We start from the raw sequence: 16,599 nt of genomic DNA on the forward strand, positions 1-16,599 counted from the left end.
AGCAGACACTGATAGCACAGGCATGGGCTCTGGACACCCTTTTTTAAGGCATACCAGTGCAGATTAATGTCACCTGTATAGTGGATGACAAGAGACAGGCTCTCTGACAAGAACAAGGACAAATGTACCTTAGTCTTAATCAGAGCTCTGGAGGGAGGCTGAACATAGACCCTCCCCTCAGAGCAGCAGTTTCCGGCAGTGTTAAGGACCTAGGAGAAGTGAAGCCCCTGACCAAGAGTTTGAGTCACAGTGGACATGGCCACCTCCCTAGGATAGTTGGTGGCCTATTGCACTACCTCAATCTGTTATGACATAGCCTTCTGCTTCTTCTGAGGTTTAGATGGCACTGACCCATGTTCCTGTGAACTTGTCCCAAACCCTCAGGTGGCCACCCCAGTGCCTAGGATCTCACAGGAAAAGTCACATGGAGTGGATCCCCAGATCCCCAGGTCTCCTCCACATTCCACAGGTGGACAGGTGAAAAGCCACATGGAGTGGTCCATACAGGTGATTGGTGGACAGAGGTGAGCAACAGGGCTTTCTGAGCATCTGGACTGCTGCTGCAGTATGTCCTGCTGTAGACATTGTCTGGTTTGAGATAGATACCAGAGCAGCCAATGTTCCCCCACGATGTCTACACAAAAACTCAAAATAATACCTTCTCTTACTCTTCCCCAGTAGGAGACATTCTCAGCCATGGTTTTAACACAATGGCTCCTGAGAGAAAATTGATTGTTCTTTTCATTCGATAACCACTCTCTTTTCATGCATGAGACTCTAGAGTCTCTGGACACTGCTCACAAGCTGGACAAATGGCCTCACATGGCACCACCTTGCAGGCACAGGGCATATCGTGGAAGAAGGGGTGTGTGGGATTGTAAGAGCCAAGACGGGGGGTGGCACGTGTGAATTCAGGTTGACCCGAATGCCACCATCTTGACTCATCACTGCCATAATTGGTCCATGAACCCTGGGTGGCTTTTCTGGAGCACACTGAGTGCCACCAAAAAGAAACTAAACCATCAGTGTATTTGAGGAGCTTTGTATCCAGATCCGGCTCCTGTGTGTACCTCACCTGTGAATATTAGCTAAGATGAAGCAGATCCAAGCAGGCTGTGTGAAGTCAATTTTGCCACAACCTGTACATATGCCTTTCTTTCTGACCCATTGTGCCAGGACACAGGTGTTGGGCTAGTGAGCTAGAACCCAGCTTCCATAGGAAGTCCCTGAATAAACTTCTCCCTTCCCTATTCTAGGTCTGTCTGGCTCTTTCTTGTTCTCATGGCTCCTTGGGACCAGCCTGCCACAGGGAGACTGGGTGGTTCTGGGGCAGAAACTGCACCAACCCAGAATATGAACATTCCATTCTGAGTGTACTAATGACAGTCCCCAAAGGAACAAGTATTAAGAAATGATAATACAATGCTAAGTAAAGAAAAAAATATATAATTCAAGGAAAAAGGCAAATGGAGAATAGGAGGAAAAGTTTAAAAGGGACAAAATATAAAACTATACAGTTTTCTCATAGGATGTACAAGGCCCTTGGTTTGAACACCAGTATAAATATGTCCACATACTACACAGAAGAACATGTGGCACCCATCAAATGGATTATGAAAATAACAAAAGTAGCAGGGGAAATAATAGGGAAATAATTTTTTACTGAAAATAGAATGAATGAATAAAAAAATGGGAAAATGATTAGAAAATATCAGCACAATATAAGAAGGAAAAGTCCCCACCAGGCTAGCCATGTCCCAGATCCCCGGGTCTCCTCCACACTTCTTGCTGCACCATGAAGTCTCCAAGTCCATCCTGGTGAGGTGGTCTATAGGTGTTTCTCATCCTGCCCTGGAATAAAAGGAAATGAACTACTCACATCTGGGAAGAATTCACGGCTTTTCTCACCTATTGGTTTCAAGGATTTTTTCCATTGAGAAAAAAAAAAAAAGGTCAGAGGATATCTGCTTCCTGTGCTATGGAGTTTTGAGACTTACTTGCTTGGCAACTAAAATATTTTGGATACGTCAATGGCCTTTTCTAATTTGAAAAATCTGAAATATAACTCTGTTCTAAAGACCTAAGTGTCTATATCAAAAGAATTCAGTTCCTGTTTCTTTAACTCTGCTTTCAGCAGTGGTAGGTGGCTGTGTGTGAGGCCCTGGGTTTCATTGCTACCCTGAACAACGCCACAGGAGCCTTCCCCAATGTCCTGCGGTTGTAGAGTAGGACCCTGCTTAGCTTATAGCTGACGTGTCCCTCTGAGGCCCCTATATGGCAGGCTTGGTCCCAGCTGGTGGGACTCCAGGTAGGTTGGTGGAACCTTTCAGAACTGGCTCCTAATTGGAGGAAGTCTGGTTTGGGGGCAGGATTTGAGGGAGCACATACATGGAAGTCCGGCCCCCCATCTTTCTCTCTCTACCCATTAAAATTCTGGGGAAGATTGGGCCTCTATGTTTATGTGGATATCCAGTGTGTGCACACAGAACAATATGCATGCAAAACCCCTTTGAGAGTGGGTGTACACATGTGTGCTGGCACAGCTGCATGTGTGTGTGTAGGTGTGGGAAAGTGTGGATATGTGTGTGCATGTGAGCTTGATCATGGTGTTGGTGTCACTGAGAGTAAACAATGGCAGGGCAAAGAATCCTGGAGGCCTGTGGTTGTCCCCAGACACACAGGAGAACCAGAAATGGAATGATTTTCCCAACTGGCAGGAATGGGCGTGAGATCTTAGTACCCGCCCTCACTCCTGTCAATCACTGCTCTACCCAATAGGTCTTCCAAGCCAGGGTGACACCTTCAACATGTGCGTGCTGAGGATCTGGAAGCTGCAGGTGGGCTGCTTCCAGAAAGACATGGAAGTAAGAGTCTGGTGCCAAGAGCTGATTTGGAAGGTGAAGGCCAAGGTGTGGGGAGGTGAGAAGAGGAGGAGATAGGTAAGATGGCTGATATCCAGAGGGGCCTTGGGGGTCCACGCCTGTGGGTCACTGGAGCTTAGTCAACTGGGCATTCCTGAGCAGAGTGTGACACTCATGTTTTCTCACCCATGTCCCAGGGTCCAGGCATCACTGAAGCCCATTCATGGGTCAGTGAGCTTCAGTGCTTCACCTGCCACATGGTACCCAAAGGGTGTTACCAGGCAAACATGGGGCAGAGATGATCATTGTACCCTCAGAGTGGAGGGCACATTGGACTCAAGTCAAGGGCTTAGAGAGTCAGCATCCCATGAGCAGTGCAGTGTGTGACTGTCCTCTTGAGACTGCTCCAGAGACCGAGGTTCCAGTGACTGTGTGGGTGACTTGTGTTTCCTCTTTGCTGGGCTCCTCCCCTGCCCCTCTGTGGTGTGTCTCACAGACCTGCTTGTCCTCCACCTGAGCCATTCCATTGCTTTCTGGACAACCTGTACATCGACCTCTTGAAAGCAGAAATTTTACTCTCTCAGACACCTTGTAGCTTATGTCTCCAGGTGGGCTCTGCTCCCAGGGACAGTTGAGGCTAGATATTAACCTGTGTAGGAACAAACCACTGACTGTGAGTCTAGCCCAACACATCTGTGAGGTGGATTTCTGTGGGAACTATCTGAAATGGAGTTAGATGATAGTATTGCTCAGGTTGTTCCTGAATCTGGGGAAAGAATCCTGTAGTCCTAGGATCTCTGTCCTGACATGCAGAAATAAATCCTATGTGGCCCAAAGCAAAAGAGATTCTGTCATTTCCAAAAAGGGCAGTTAAAAAATAAAAATATAGGCCCCAATATCACCTCTAGTTTTTGTGGTGAAATAAAGAATCACAGTAAAGCAGGTAAGAGTCCGTCCACTCTGGAGCTCTCTGCCACATTCCAACTAAGACCATGAGACCCTCAGGTCTGGGTCCTCTCCCTTCTCCAGCTTCTGAGGGATCCAGTTTGCCCTGGCCCCTGCCCCAGCCACGCCCCTCCCATTCCATCCCCCACACAGCCAGCCCCCTCCAACCCACCTTCTGGGATCTCCTGTTCAGTCTTCCTGGTAGATACGCTGTCTTCTCATCAGAGCGTCCCTGCAGTTACAGTTAGGACCCGGAATGTCCCCCACAGGCTCCTGTGTTGCAGGCTGGATTCCAAACACCGCCATGCCCAGAGGAGGCACTTTGGGGAAATGACTGGACCATGAGGGCTCTGAGCTGACCCTGCATTACTCCACGGAGGGGTCCTGTCTGAATGGACTCGTGGGACGAGGTGGGAGCAGTAGGAGGTGCTGGGCTGGAAGCAGTGGGCCCTGGCATGCCATCCTAAAGGGCACCTTCCCCAGGCTCCTCCCCTCTGCCTCTCTCCTAGCTGCCCTCATGTGTCCCTGATCCACCCTGACATGGGGACCTGCGTAACCACACCCTCATGGGGATGGGGCTGCCCTCCCTCTCTGAGGATGGCCTTCATTTATCACATAGGAGGTGACAGAGTGGTTGTCATCATGACACTTCCACTTCTTAGTGTGGCCCACGGGTCCTGAACACATCTTCCCCTTTTGCTCTTTTTTCTGCTTTGATTTCTTGAGTGTTTCTCCTTGTAATGGGCCATATATCTCCTTTTCTCTAGGGGAGCCTGTTGTGAGTTAAACTGTGCCCTGTTTTCAAAGAAATGTGCCAAAGTTCTTATCACCTGTACTTTACCTGTTGGGCCCTAGTTTCATCACGTGCTGATCAGGAGATCAAGTTTTAATATTTTAAATGTTTTAATATTTTAAAACACTTAGGACAATGTGTGCCCATGGATCCAAAATCTGCTCACATCTGCTGCTAGTTCCTTACACTTTTTATCCCAATTTTTAAAATGACAAAACCCAGGCTAAAAAAACTGAACTCAACCTGGTGATGAGCACATTGCAGAGTACTTTGATTCTCCTGGAAATCACATGGCACATACCGTGTACCTCCTGAAACAGGGGTGACCTTCTGTGGGCCACAGCCCTGTGAGCCTCACCCCTGCATTCCCTGGGGCTCTCACTCCCAACTGGGCATGGAGGATGGCCCTCCTCCCTGACCCTGGCAACAGCTGACCATCCTGCAATCCTAGCACCTGGCCACTGTGATGGGGTTTGCTGCTGCCTAGGTCCAGCCCTGTTCCCCTGTCTGCCATCTGCTGACTGCAGGCCAGCTATGGCCCAGGAAACCCAGTGCACACTAGTGATCAGCAGGGAGCCTGAGGCCCTGTCACTCCTCAGCCCACTGCATTAATGTCCTAGGAGACATCCCTGCAGTGTCACTGGGCATCTCACAGGCTGGGTGTGCACAGCTGGGATCCTGCCTTGACCCTCCACTGACTCTTCCTCCTGAAGGCTCTGTGTGAGGAGGGAGATGCACCATGTCCCCAGGCCCAGGCAGGCTGCCCCACACCCCCTCACCCTCCATGAGCCTCATCCACAGATTCCACCACTGCCCCTGTCACTTCTCCTGCTCCTCGGCCTTTGGCTACACAGTCACCAACCCCTTTATCTAAGTCCAGTCAGGAGGGTCCTACTCCTCAGGGACACAGTGGCCACAAAGGCATTTTTATTGGGGGCAGAAGGAGCAGACTAGAGCAGAGGAGAAAGGGCGTCTCCCTGAGCAGCAGGACTGGCTCTGGGGACATTCCTGTGGCTCAAATGGAATGAGGAAAGCACCCTGCTGCAGTCCCTACCCAAGGTTCCCCTAGAAGCTCTTGGTCAGGTCTGACAGGGTGAAAGGGACAGGGTGGGAGGAAGAGACCTGACCTCACCCAGGAAGCTCTGTAACTGCAGTGGCCCTGTCATGGGGTGGACCTACGGGGGTTTCAGTCTGGAGACTCAGACAAGGTACAGCAGAGGAGCTTACCAGGGAAATAGTAGCTTGTTCCCTACTCCCAAACCTGGTTCCCACCTCTGATGTGGGTACATCTACTTGTCTGGCCTCCCTCGACTTGATGCCCTTATCCATTCCTCTGGTCACACCTAGGCCTGGGTCAGCTGCCCTGTTTGCTGGGGCTGCTGCAGGATTTCTGTGACCCCCTTTACACCTCTGAGTGTGGGAGTCTGTGTTGTAGGTAGCTCCAGCCTTTGCTCCCAGTTGGAAAGTGAGTTCTTCAATGGAGGGTTCAGTCTGAACCTGCATGGGGAAATGATGGGGCTCAGCAGGATGAACCCCAGTTAAGCCCCAAGAGAAAATAACACATGTGTTGAGAGAACTGAGTGAGATGATGTTGTCAAACTGGAAGGATCGGTGCATGGAAAGGAAGGGCCAGTGGGAGCCATCAATTGGGAAGGACTCCAACTTAGAGAGGCACCAAAGTCACCAGATCCGTCTAGAGGGGACAAGGATGGTTCAGTAAGCACGGTGGGGGGGGGGTAGGTGCTCATGTCAACAAGGCTTCAAAATCACTTTGATTTTGAAGAGAAGGCATAGAAACCCTGGGCACCAAGAAACTTCTCATCTTGATGAGGAGAGGTATTCAAGAGACCTGCCATATGCCCATCCTGCTTCTTGCTTCTCCTGACCACCATCTCCTGGGGCAAAGCACTTTTTGCACCCTAGTGCTGTCCTTGGCCACAGTGACTGCTGGGCAGGAGCACTGCATGGTGAAGAGTGTGCACATGAGGTGGCACACGAGGCCTGGAGGCCCTCCAGGACATAGATGAGGCCCACTATATCCACAGAGGAGGCTCCCTGATGGGATTCTGAATACACAAAACACAGACTAAATGGGAGCAAAGGTACCAGGAACACGGAAACTGCCTTGGGAGAAACCTCCTTGCCACAGCACTCCTCCATTCCTCAGAGATACTCTACATTGATAAAAATCCTCCTGAGGACACCAAGGACCCCTGGCTGAATGCTGACCACACCTTGGAAAGGCAGGATGGCTGAAAGGCCCTTAGAGACAAAGGATCTTGGAAGAATGAATGTGCCACTGCTAAGGGAGGGGACATGGTCACAGTGGAAAGGCCAGACTCCTGCATGGTGCAGACAGGGACCTGAGCAGCACAATGCAGTAACACCTAGCTACCCTGGGGACCACAGACACCACTTCTCTGACTCCCCCACAGGCTGGGGCAGAGGACTTCCTCCTGCTCTAGGGCTGTCTCAGCACCATGCAGAAGGACAAAGGAACCACCTGTTCATTGTCCTTCTGATGTAGCACCACCAATTCACAGAGGTGACACAGCAGCTGCCTGTTCCTGCATCCAGCTCAGAGCCAGGTGCCGTCAGAGGCACGGGGCATGGCTGTGGCTGCTGCACTCACCTTGATATTTCTCTCCTGCCACTTTTCCATCTAGGATTCTGGGTTCACTCCAACAATTGTTTTACCAACCTCTGGTCAAATCATAGCACACGGGGCTCTGATCTTGGTCTGGGAGAACGGTGTCCATCTGTCAGGAGCCTCAGTGTGACTGTGAGACTGGAAAGAAGGAGAAATTTCCTAAGAAGGGTCTGCCTGTCAGAAACAGAGGACAGAGAAGAGCATGGAAGGGTATGTATCCCAGGAAATCAGTCCAATCTCTTATGTCTCCACAGGTGTGGACACAGGTGCTGTCTCATCTCCAGGCAGCTGGAAGCCATGCCATCAGCTCACCTCTGACTGCACAGGATGCTTTGGACAGCCACACAGTTACCAGGTGCCCTCTAGACGGGCATCCCTTGCACAGAGAGCCCAGCACTTTGCCCCTCACCATGCTCTGGGGGGGAGGGCTCTGGGCCAGCTGTGCCTGGCACACAGCAGTGTACACTTCCTCCTGGCTGCCCCTGCAGCTGGAAAGCCCCTCTCCATGGTCCACTGGCAAAGCCCCTCTCTATGGCCCACTGACATGGGCATCTGTGCATCTTCATTTTAAATGCAGGGAGACATGGGAAACTGACATCTTGGCTACTATGATATACACAGAACATTCTTGAATATGCTCATCCTGCTGTGATGTAGGTCTCCTGCCTTATTCTAAGGTAAACTTACCTAAGCAAACTTTCCCCTGTACATGAAATCAGGATCCTCAAAGCACAGGGTATCCTCTCTGTCCACTGTCCATGCAGACACAGTGCCTTCTCCTTGACTGTAGTGCCCTTGCTATGTAGCAGATCGCTAACTCATTCCTCCTGCCCATGGGAAGTTCAGCTCCTGTTGTGAGTTAACCCGACTTGATCCTCTGCATATTCAAACCCGCATCACCTGCACCTGTCAATCTACTGTCTATCTCTAGGGTTCAGTTCCTTCAGATTCCAAAAGGGGGGATCCTGGCCCATCTGTCTTTCTGAAGTGATGATATGTTAATTAGCAGAACTGGACCATACCAAGGTGTGTTCACAGATCTAATCAAACTTTAGCAGGCGAATGCATACAATTGTGTTGACTAAATTAAATAAGACGCTTATCAAAGCATAGACACAAAAATAAACTGTAGGAACCTCAACTTGATGACTGTACCTACTGGGTTTCTGTCTGTCTGTGCTGTCCACCTCTTACATTGGAGCCTCTTTGTACCTAAATTCATGTGTGACGTTTGCAGTCAATATTCATAGAATGTGTAAAGGTCGGGCGAGCGTCGGAGGAAGAGACCACCAAGAGACTGTCTCATGCAACAGCAAAGGGTTTATTGAGGGTCCAGGATGCTGGGGCTCAGAGCTCACTTAAATAGAGCAGAGAGCCCCGGGAACAGCTTAAGCAGAGCTTATATACTTTCCTTGGAGAGGGCAGGGACTTCACATACAGCATAGCCAATCATTGCACGGTTTCTGGGAGGGGTTGTTTTCGTAGAGCAACCAGATGATCAGTGGGCATTTCCGGGAGTTGTTTTCAACTTCTACATGAGTTTCAGGTTCCAGGAAAACAGAACTTAATTCTTACGTTCTTAACCTTTTCAATGAATAAGCCAATTCAACACTGCTTGTTGTTATCTTGGATGTTGGAGAATTGTTTTATAGTGTAAACCACAATCCAAATGGGCTTCTCTGTCTGCTCCTTATTACTGCTAGTGTCTAGGGTTGGGGGGAGAGCATAATCCAGGGCACCAGGGGCTTTGCTGTGGTGGGGGGAGCATGTCAGGCATATTTGCCCATCTCCAGCCCTTGAGCCCTGACTCCTGCTGCTCCTCCATCATGTGATGTCAGGGACCAGTAGGTAGAGTGAGAAGGTAGTCTCATAGCATATGTCACTCTTCAGGGGTTGAGAGAAGGTGGATGGAACTTTAGGGGATGGGCAAGGCCCAACTGCCAACAGCAGGGCTCAACTGTTACTTTGGAGCACTGCCTCTGGGGTGTCTGGTTCTGTAGCCTAGGACAGGTGGCCATCAGCTTCTCGTCCACTTTTTCTTTGAACAAGGACTCCTGGATGTCATCAGGGTCAAAACCCACAAAACATGAGTATAGTGAGTTTGTGGCCCTGAGTGAGAGGGGCCCTGGGGTGAGGAATGGTTCACGATTTAGGTCCCCATGACTCTTCCTCTCCTGATCTGACCTGGTACTCACAGGCAGTTCTGGACTGTGGGTAAAGGAATGTCAATAACCCTTTTATTCTCCATAGAAAGATAGAAGAAAGCTCTGCACCTTCCACAAACGATCAGCTCCTAAATCAGCACCAGGTAGTCTGCCTACAATGGGGGATACCATGGGGGGATTTTGAAAGTGACTCCCAGGATCCCTACAGCTTCAGTGGATCAGCGTGATCCTCCACCCACCACAGATCTGGGCACGTGGTAAGGGAGTCCTGCTCAATGTCCTGAGTTCTGGTCCAGCTGAGACCTGCTGTGCAGTCCAGTCACCGAGTTCTCTCTTTCCTGCAGCATCCAGCAGGATACCTCCTCTCTCAGCCTCCTGTGAGCAACGCCCACCTGGGGCAGCAGCAGGCAGCAGAGGTGACCCAGGTCCCCAGGCTCCTCTCCTGCATGCTGCCATCCTCCTCACCTGGAGCAGCAGCTCTCCTCCACTCCCCTGCTCCATCACAACATAGCTGTCCTCACCTGTCTCGATAACATGGAACAGCTGGATGACGTTGGGTGACTCAAGCCTCCACTGTGTCCTCTCCTGCCAATACTCTGTGGTGGACGGAGCTCTGCTGTCCTTTGAGAATGACATTCATGGACACCTGGGCCCTGTTAGGAGTTGCCTGGCTAGTTTCACCTTGGCAAATCTACCCTGCCCAAGGGTCCATAGTACCCGATATTGACCTGTGATGGCCTCCTTGTATGAGGAGCTGCCTGCAAGGTGAGGACACAGGTGACTTCCTTGCTACACTTCACTACACATGCTAAGCAGCAGCACTTACAATACTAACTGTACTAACTGCTGATGAGCAGCACGAATGCACAACGGCGTGGCTTCCCCTGACATGACTGCAGCCATGTTGGCTCAGAGTCACCATAGCTGGGTGTTCATTGTTGAACCAGAACCTGTAAATGACTCCGAGCAGTGGGGCTCTGGGGGAGCCTTGCCTCTGCAGCTGGCTCTCCAGTATTACCCAGCCACGATGAAGGCACTTGTTTTCCCTCCTCTGAGTATGTCCCTCATCTGAACCACATCCGGGGGATCACCCTGATCTTTCTGTGCCCAGAAATGCACCTCCTTCAGGAATTTCCCCCACTCTGTGCTCCTGCCTCTTGGTCCTTCTTCCTCTCCTTCTTGCTCTCACAGCTCCTTGGGAACAGTCCTCATACAGTGTGAGTGGGTGAGTCCAGAGCAAGTGCTCAGCCAACAGAGAGACCAGGGAATGGGTGGGAGAAAGGGCGAGAATCCTTGGACTAAATCCACAAGGCACTATGCTTAATGATTGGAGGCCACAGCATGAGCACAGGGTTGCCCCCTAATCTTCAAGGGTCGACCTACTCTGTGCTGAATGTCCCTTATCTCTTTGGGGCATGGAAATCTGGCATCCTCAAATGAGCTCCTAAGTAACCGTCAGGTAACCCCTAAGCCCCATACGATTAGGAAAATTGTTTCATCACATTTTAGATCCTGTTGTACAGGAGAGGCATGGGCCTAGGAGGGTTTCCCCCATGGAAAAGCAGTAAAGAGTCCCAGGGGACATGGGGGCAATGGAACATATGACAATCATCTATGTCCCATTGTTTCAAGGATACAAAAGAGCAAATTTAGTGGAGAATTAAAAGATATTCATAAATGCCTGTTGAGTGCATGGCCCTTCTCTCTCTTCCCCAGTCTGACTGCCTGATGGGGTGTCTTATGTGGTCAAGGCCATATGAGATGAAGGACTGGCCAAAGGTGCCCTTTCTACTTAATTCCTACCTATTTAAGTCATTTGGTCTCTCTTGTTGGTAGAGGCCATCTAGGACTTGCAGATGGGCTGTGGACTAGAGCGGGTGGGGCAAGGTGATTCCTAGGAGTTTGGCTGCAGTCCTCCTCCCAGTACCAGGGCTCAGAAACAAGCACACCCACCTTGTTCCCTGTGCATGTTGTGCTGAGCTTAGCTAATACCTTTTCATCAGTCCTTTGTAATTGGACCGGCAAGACCAGTTGGTCTTCTCTTGGAAGGGCAGGCAGGGGATGTTATAGGCACTGCCTCAGGGAAATCTGTCACCTGCTATCAGGGAAATCAGTCCTGCTATCTGTCACCAGATAGTGGGTCAGGACCTCACTCATGTTTCTGATAGAATTTTAGTACTGATATTCCCTGGTTTTATCATATGGATGATGTCATGCTAATTGTGGAAGATCGTCCTTTGTTTTAGGAGTCAGAGACATCGATGTGCACACACCTATGCATGACTAAATGTGTTGTCAAAGAGACCCAAGGCCGGGGACCATCCTACAGTTCCCACAGGTGTACATTAGGGTAAGAAATGATGCATGGCAGGAATGATGTGAAGGAAACTGCCAGGCTTCCCCAGGTCGCACAGAGTGAACCGTTGATAGGGTTTACTGGGAATGGTGGGGAGCTAGGGCTTTTCAATGTACATCTGGCTCAACACTGGTGTCCCCTAAGCAGCTAAATAAGGAGCCACATGAGAGTAGTGTGCTCCCAACAGGAGACATTTGAGAAACCAAAGATGCATAATGCCCAGGAATGGGCTCTGGGCACCTTGGACAAGGCACAGCAGTGCAAAGTGATATCACCTGTACAGCAGATGGCATGAGTCAAGGTCTCGGACAAGGTAGCTTTTTCTTTAATCAGAGCTCTGGAGGGAGCAGAAACTAGACCCTCCCCTCCAGAGTAGCAGTTTCCAGCAGTGTGCAGGCCCTACTAGAAGGGAAACCTCTCACCAAAAGTTTGTGTCACATGCACACTGGCCGCCAGCATAGGGTGGGGGAGGCGTAGTTCACCAACCTCAATCTGCCACAACAATGACATAGCCCTTTGCTTCTCCTGAGTTGCTGACGGCATTGTCCCAGATTCCTGTGAAAGGGCCTCAGCCCCTCAGGTGGGATCCCACAAGAAAGGCCCCTACCTGAGAATGTTTGGTGGTCAGATGTTTGCAGCAGGATTTCCTCAGCAACTGGACTGCTGCTGCAGTGTGTCCTGCCCTGGACACTACTTGGTTTGAGACAGAAGAAAATCTGAGAGCCAATGGGCAGAATGGCGGGCCGTATGGATATGGGAACTCATGGGCCTTGGCTGCTGTTACTTTTATCATCATTGGGGTGGTGTACTTGGGTCTCACCTCGTTGATGGCAAAATGGTCAATGGAGCAATGGCTTAGTGGCTTCTGCCACGCTCTCCTAGCAAAGTAGTAACCAAATTGCCACTGTTAGGGCCTTGAGATGCATAAGCCCTGGGTACCTGTACCTAAGGACTGTCCGGACGGCACCCACATCCCAAGGCATGTAGGGCAGCATGGACCCCAGCACATGATGAATCATGGCGTTTTCATTTGCCTCATAACCTCTAGGCTTCAGGGTTGGTGGAGAGAAAGAAGAGCCATTTAACAGTTCTAGGCCTTATTAGGCAAATCTACCTTGGCAAGATGAAGTTCTGGACAATACTTAGCCATTTCAACACCCACATGACAGGCTTAACTGTCCCTCTTATGCACTTGCTGCAGGAAGCTCTGACCCTGTCCCACGAGCATCCATGGTCAAATGTAACTCCACAGTCTCTGTCCCCAGAGTTCATAAATGGGCTGCTTTTTTGTATTCCAGGTAGGGGACCACGTAGTTGGGGTCTCATCTAGCTTCATGGCTTGATCCCTCTGGGTGGGTTGACTGGTTCTTGCCATCCTCCGAGATGACTGTGGCCTGCTAACACATTCCCTTTAGAAGTCTATGCCTGTGGTCACAGCTAATGACCTGAGTGTGCTAAAGGACATAGCTCCAGGCACTACAGCCAGCTTCCTTTTCCAACAATATCTGTGGTTTCTTGTCCGTTTTCTGCTCTGCCTGGAAGCTGTGCTGTTATCAAGACAAATACTATTTGCACATCCCCGCTGATGCCTGCCTCGTGTCACACATGAAAACCCCTGTGAATGCCTTCTCTCCTCTCTCCTCCATAGCAGACATGCTCAGTTGTATGTGGTCCTGAGGATGCTGGCAGGGAAGAAGGATTGTTCTTACTATTTGCTTTAAGCCTGAGAGGTGGGCAACAGTGGGACAAATAGGTGGGCAACTCACTAACGGGACAAATGACCTCATTTGGAACCATGAGGACTCCTCACAGGCTGGGACTCCTCACAGGCTCAGGGCATATCATGGAAGAGGGGGTGTGTGAGATTGTAGGGCCGTGACAAGCAGTGACTCAAATGGATTTAGCTTGACTTGATTGCTGCCATCTTGACTCTTCACTGCCATGACTGGCCCAAAAGCCCAGGGTTTTCTTGAACAGTCTGACAGCCACCAACAAAAGACTAAAACCTCAGAGTGTTTTGTGGAGCTTTGCCACCAGATGCCAGTTCCAGGAAATGCCCGGTTCTTTAATATCAGCTCAAGGTTATTGAAATACATCCAGTCAGGATGAAGCCACTACTGTTGACACTCATAAACTTGACCTTCCTTGGACCCAAACTGCCAGGATTCAAGTAGTGTATGAGCAAACTAGTTAAACACACTTCCATGAGGAAGGCTCAAATAAATTGTCCCCTCCATGCTCTGAGATCTGTCTAGCTCTCTGTCAGTCTCTTGGCACATTGGGACAGTTCTCATGCACTGAAACTGGATTGCTCAAAGGAACAGCTATAGTAACTACACAGAGAACACTAACAGTTCATAATACGCTAACTATAGCAGCAATATGAACAAATACAAGCAAATAGTACTAAGTAAAAAATAAAAAGTAACAGCAAAAAGAAAATAAAGACAAAATAAAAAAGAATTTATAAAGGGTAAAAATGGAAGTAATCCAACACAGATGGCTTGCCTAGCATGTGCAGTGCCCTGGTTTCTATGCTGAGTACGAAAAATATCAAGAAATACAAACAACGCAAACATGAAAAATGAAGCAATCATAGAAAGATTCAAGAAAATGAGGACAAAAAATAGGAAATATGAGAAAACAAAACATTTAAAATTTTAAAAAGATAAAAGAATAAAAACTTAAATGAAGAAAAAAATGAATTAGGAAAAAAAATACAGCAAAATAGAAAAAAAAATCCCAACAAGGCAGCTAAGTTGGGTGGGTCCCCAACAACGAGCTTCCTGCGTAATAATCCCAAGAGTCCCAGCCCCTCCCTGTCAGAGCCACACAGGTGTCACACTTTCCTGACTCTGGCTCCATGTGAGGCTACAGCAGGAAACTAACCAATCACATCTGCGGAAAACCCACACTAATTCACTCACTGTGTGGTCTCAAGGAACTTTTCCATCAAAATACAAACACCTGCAAAAAAGCTCAAGTGGCCTGTAGAGATTGACATTGTTTAGAAACTAAAACCCACAGCATACTTCAGTGGCTATTGCTAGCCTGAGAAATATGCACTTCTGGCTTCTCAAGACTTAGGTTTCTAGACTCAATTCGATTCCCTCTTCTTAAGACTCTGAATGATCTCTTAAGACAATGGTTGAGGCTCTTATGCCTGAGGCCCTGAACCTGATCAATAGCATGAGAGAAAAGATGAAAGACAGAAAACAAGATGGTGGCACTTCCCTTGCATTGCTCTGCTATAGAACATGTTCTGCTCCCTGAGATACTGCTGCAGTTTGGATCTGAAAAGTCCCTCCAAGGCCCGCTTCTTACAGACCTGGTCTCCAGTCAGTGGAGCCACTGGGAGGTGATGGAAGCTTTAAGCCTAGTTGAAGGAAAGTGTGTCACCGAAGCAAGACATTGAGGAGGTTTCAGGGTCTGGACCACTCCTCTCTGTCTCTCATCTTCACAGTTGCCATGAGGGGAAGGGGCCTCCTCCACCATGCACCATGCCACCACAGGCCCAAGGCAGCAAGGCCAAGCAACCATGGACTCAAACTCATGAAAGCATGACCCCAAATAAATCCTTCCTCAGTGGTAAGTTGACTGTCTCAGGCATTTTGTCGCAGTGATGGGGAAAGACACCATAGGCTACATTACCTCCACAGAGCTGAGAGGAAGAGAGCTCTCCTCACCGTTTTCTCATTCGATCTTCACGAGATCTCTCATCAGGAACCTTGGCATCCAGAGGCAGTGGGAAGATATCCTCAAAGTAATGAAGGGAAAAGGTGTCAACCAAGAATCCTGGTGTGGGAAAGTGCCTCCACCTAGGAGGAGGGGCTGGCGGCATTCCCAGGTGGCTTAGTCTTTCCGTGTTGCCATCACAGAATACCTCAGAGTGGACTGTCACAGCACGGAGGAATGTCACAGCTGGAGGCCAGGAGGCAAGGTCAGGCACCTCTGGATTCAGTGTCTGGGAAGGGCCCCTCTCTGTCTCTACCGTGGCACCTTCTTGCAGAGTCCTCACGTGGCAGAAGAAGCCGAGGGGCGGAAGTCACTTGCTCATGCTCTTTGGTCACACGCAGCATGCTCTGCATGAGGGTGGAGCCTCCTGGACCAGTCACGTCCTAGTGGTCCCATCTCCACAGTGCATGGTGGGGTGAAGGCTCAACAGGATTTTGAAGGGACACAAACATTTCAACCACAGCATAAAGGAGAGCCCAGGGAGCTGGTCACCCCTAGACCCACCCGGCTTGAAGCAACCAGTTCCAGTTGAAGAGAAGGAACCCAGGGACCATTATCAAACCTAGTACTGTGTGTGCTTCCTGCAGGATTCAGCACACTAATGCTTCAGAAACCAGCATGTTACACACAATGCAGATGCCTAAGGAGCTGCGACATCATGACCCAAGAGGGGTGGGGGCAGAGCTGGGCAGGACCAGCACCTTGAATGTCATTGGAGTTAAGTCACATCAGAGTGTTGCAGCTTTGCATGTAAATGAAATTCCTATGGGAACCACCCAGAAATAGCTGTAAAAGACACATCAAGTGAAATAGATTGGAGTTAAATTAAACAATTAACTACATAGAGAGATTCAAGCAGGAAATGAGTGATTTTTTAAAAGCTATCAGGTATACAGAAAAAAAAATAACAACAAAATGACGCAAGTTCATTTTATCAGGAGTTGATCTAAATGTAACTGAATTAAGCTCTCCAATCAAAAGAGGGAGAATGGCAGAGTGAATAGAAATGTGATCTGGCTTGGTTTCTATGAGACCTGCTTTAGATCAAAGACATAAAAACCCAAATATGACAAGATGCAAAAGACACTCCATGC

The sequence above is a fragment of the Marmota marmota genome, unplaced genomic scaffold, assembly GCF_001458135.2.
Source record: "Marmota marmota marmota unplaced genomic scaffold, marMar, whole genome shotgun sequence".
Classification (NCBI taxonomy): domain Eukaryota; kingdom Metazoa; phylum Chordata; class Mammalia; order Rodentia; family Sciuridae; genus Marmota; species Marmota marmota.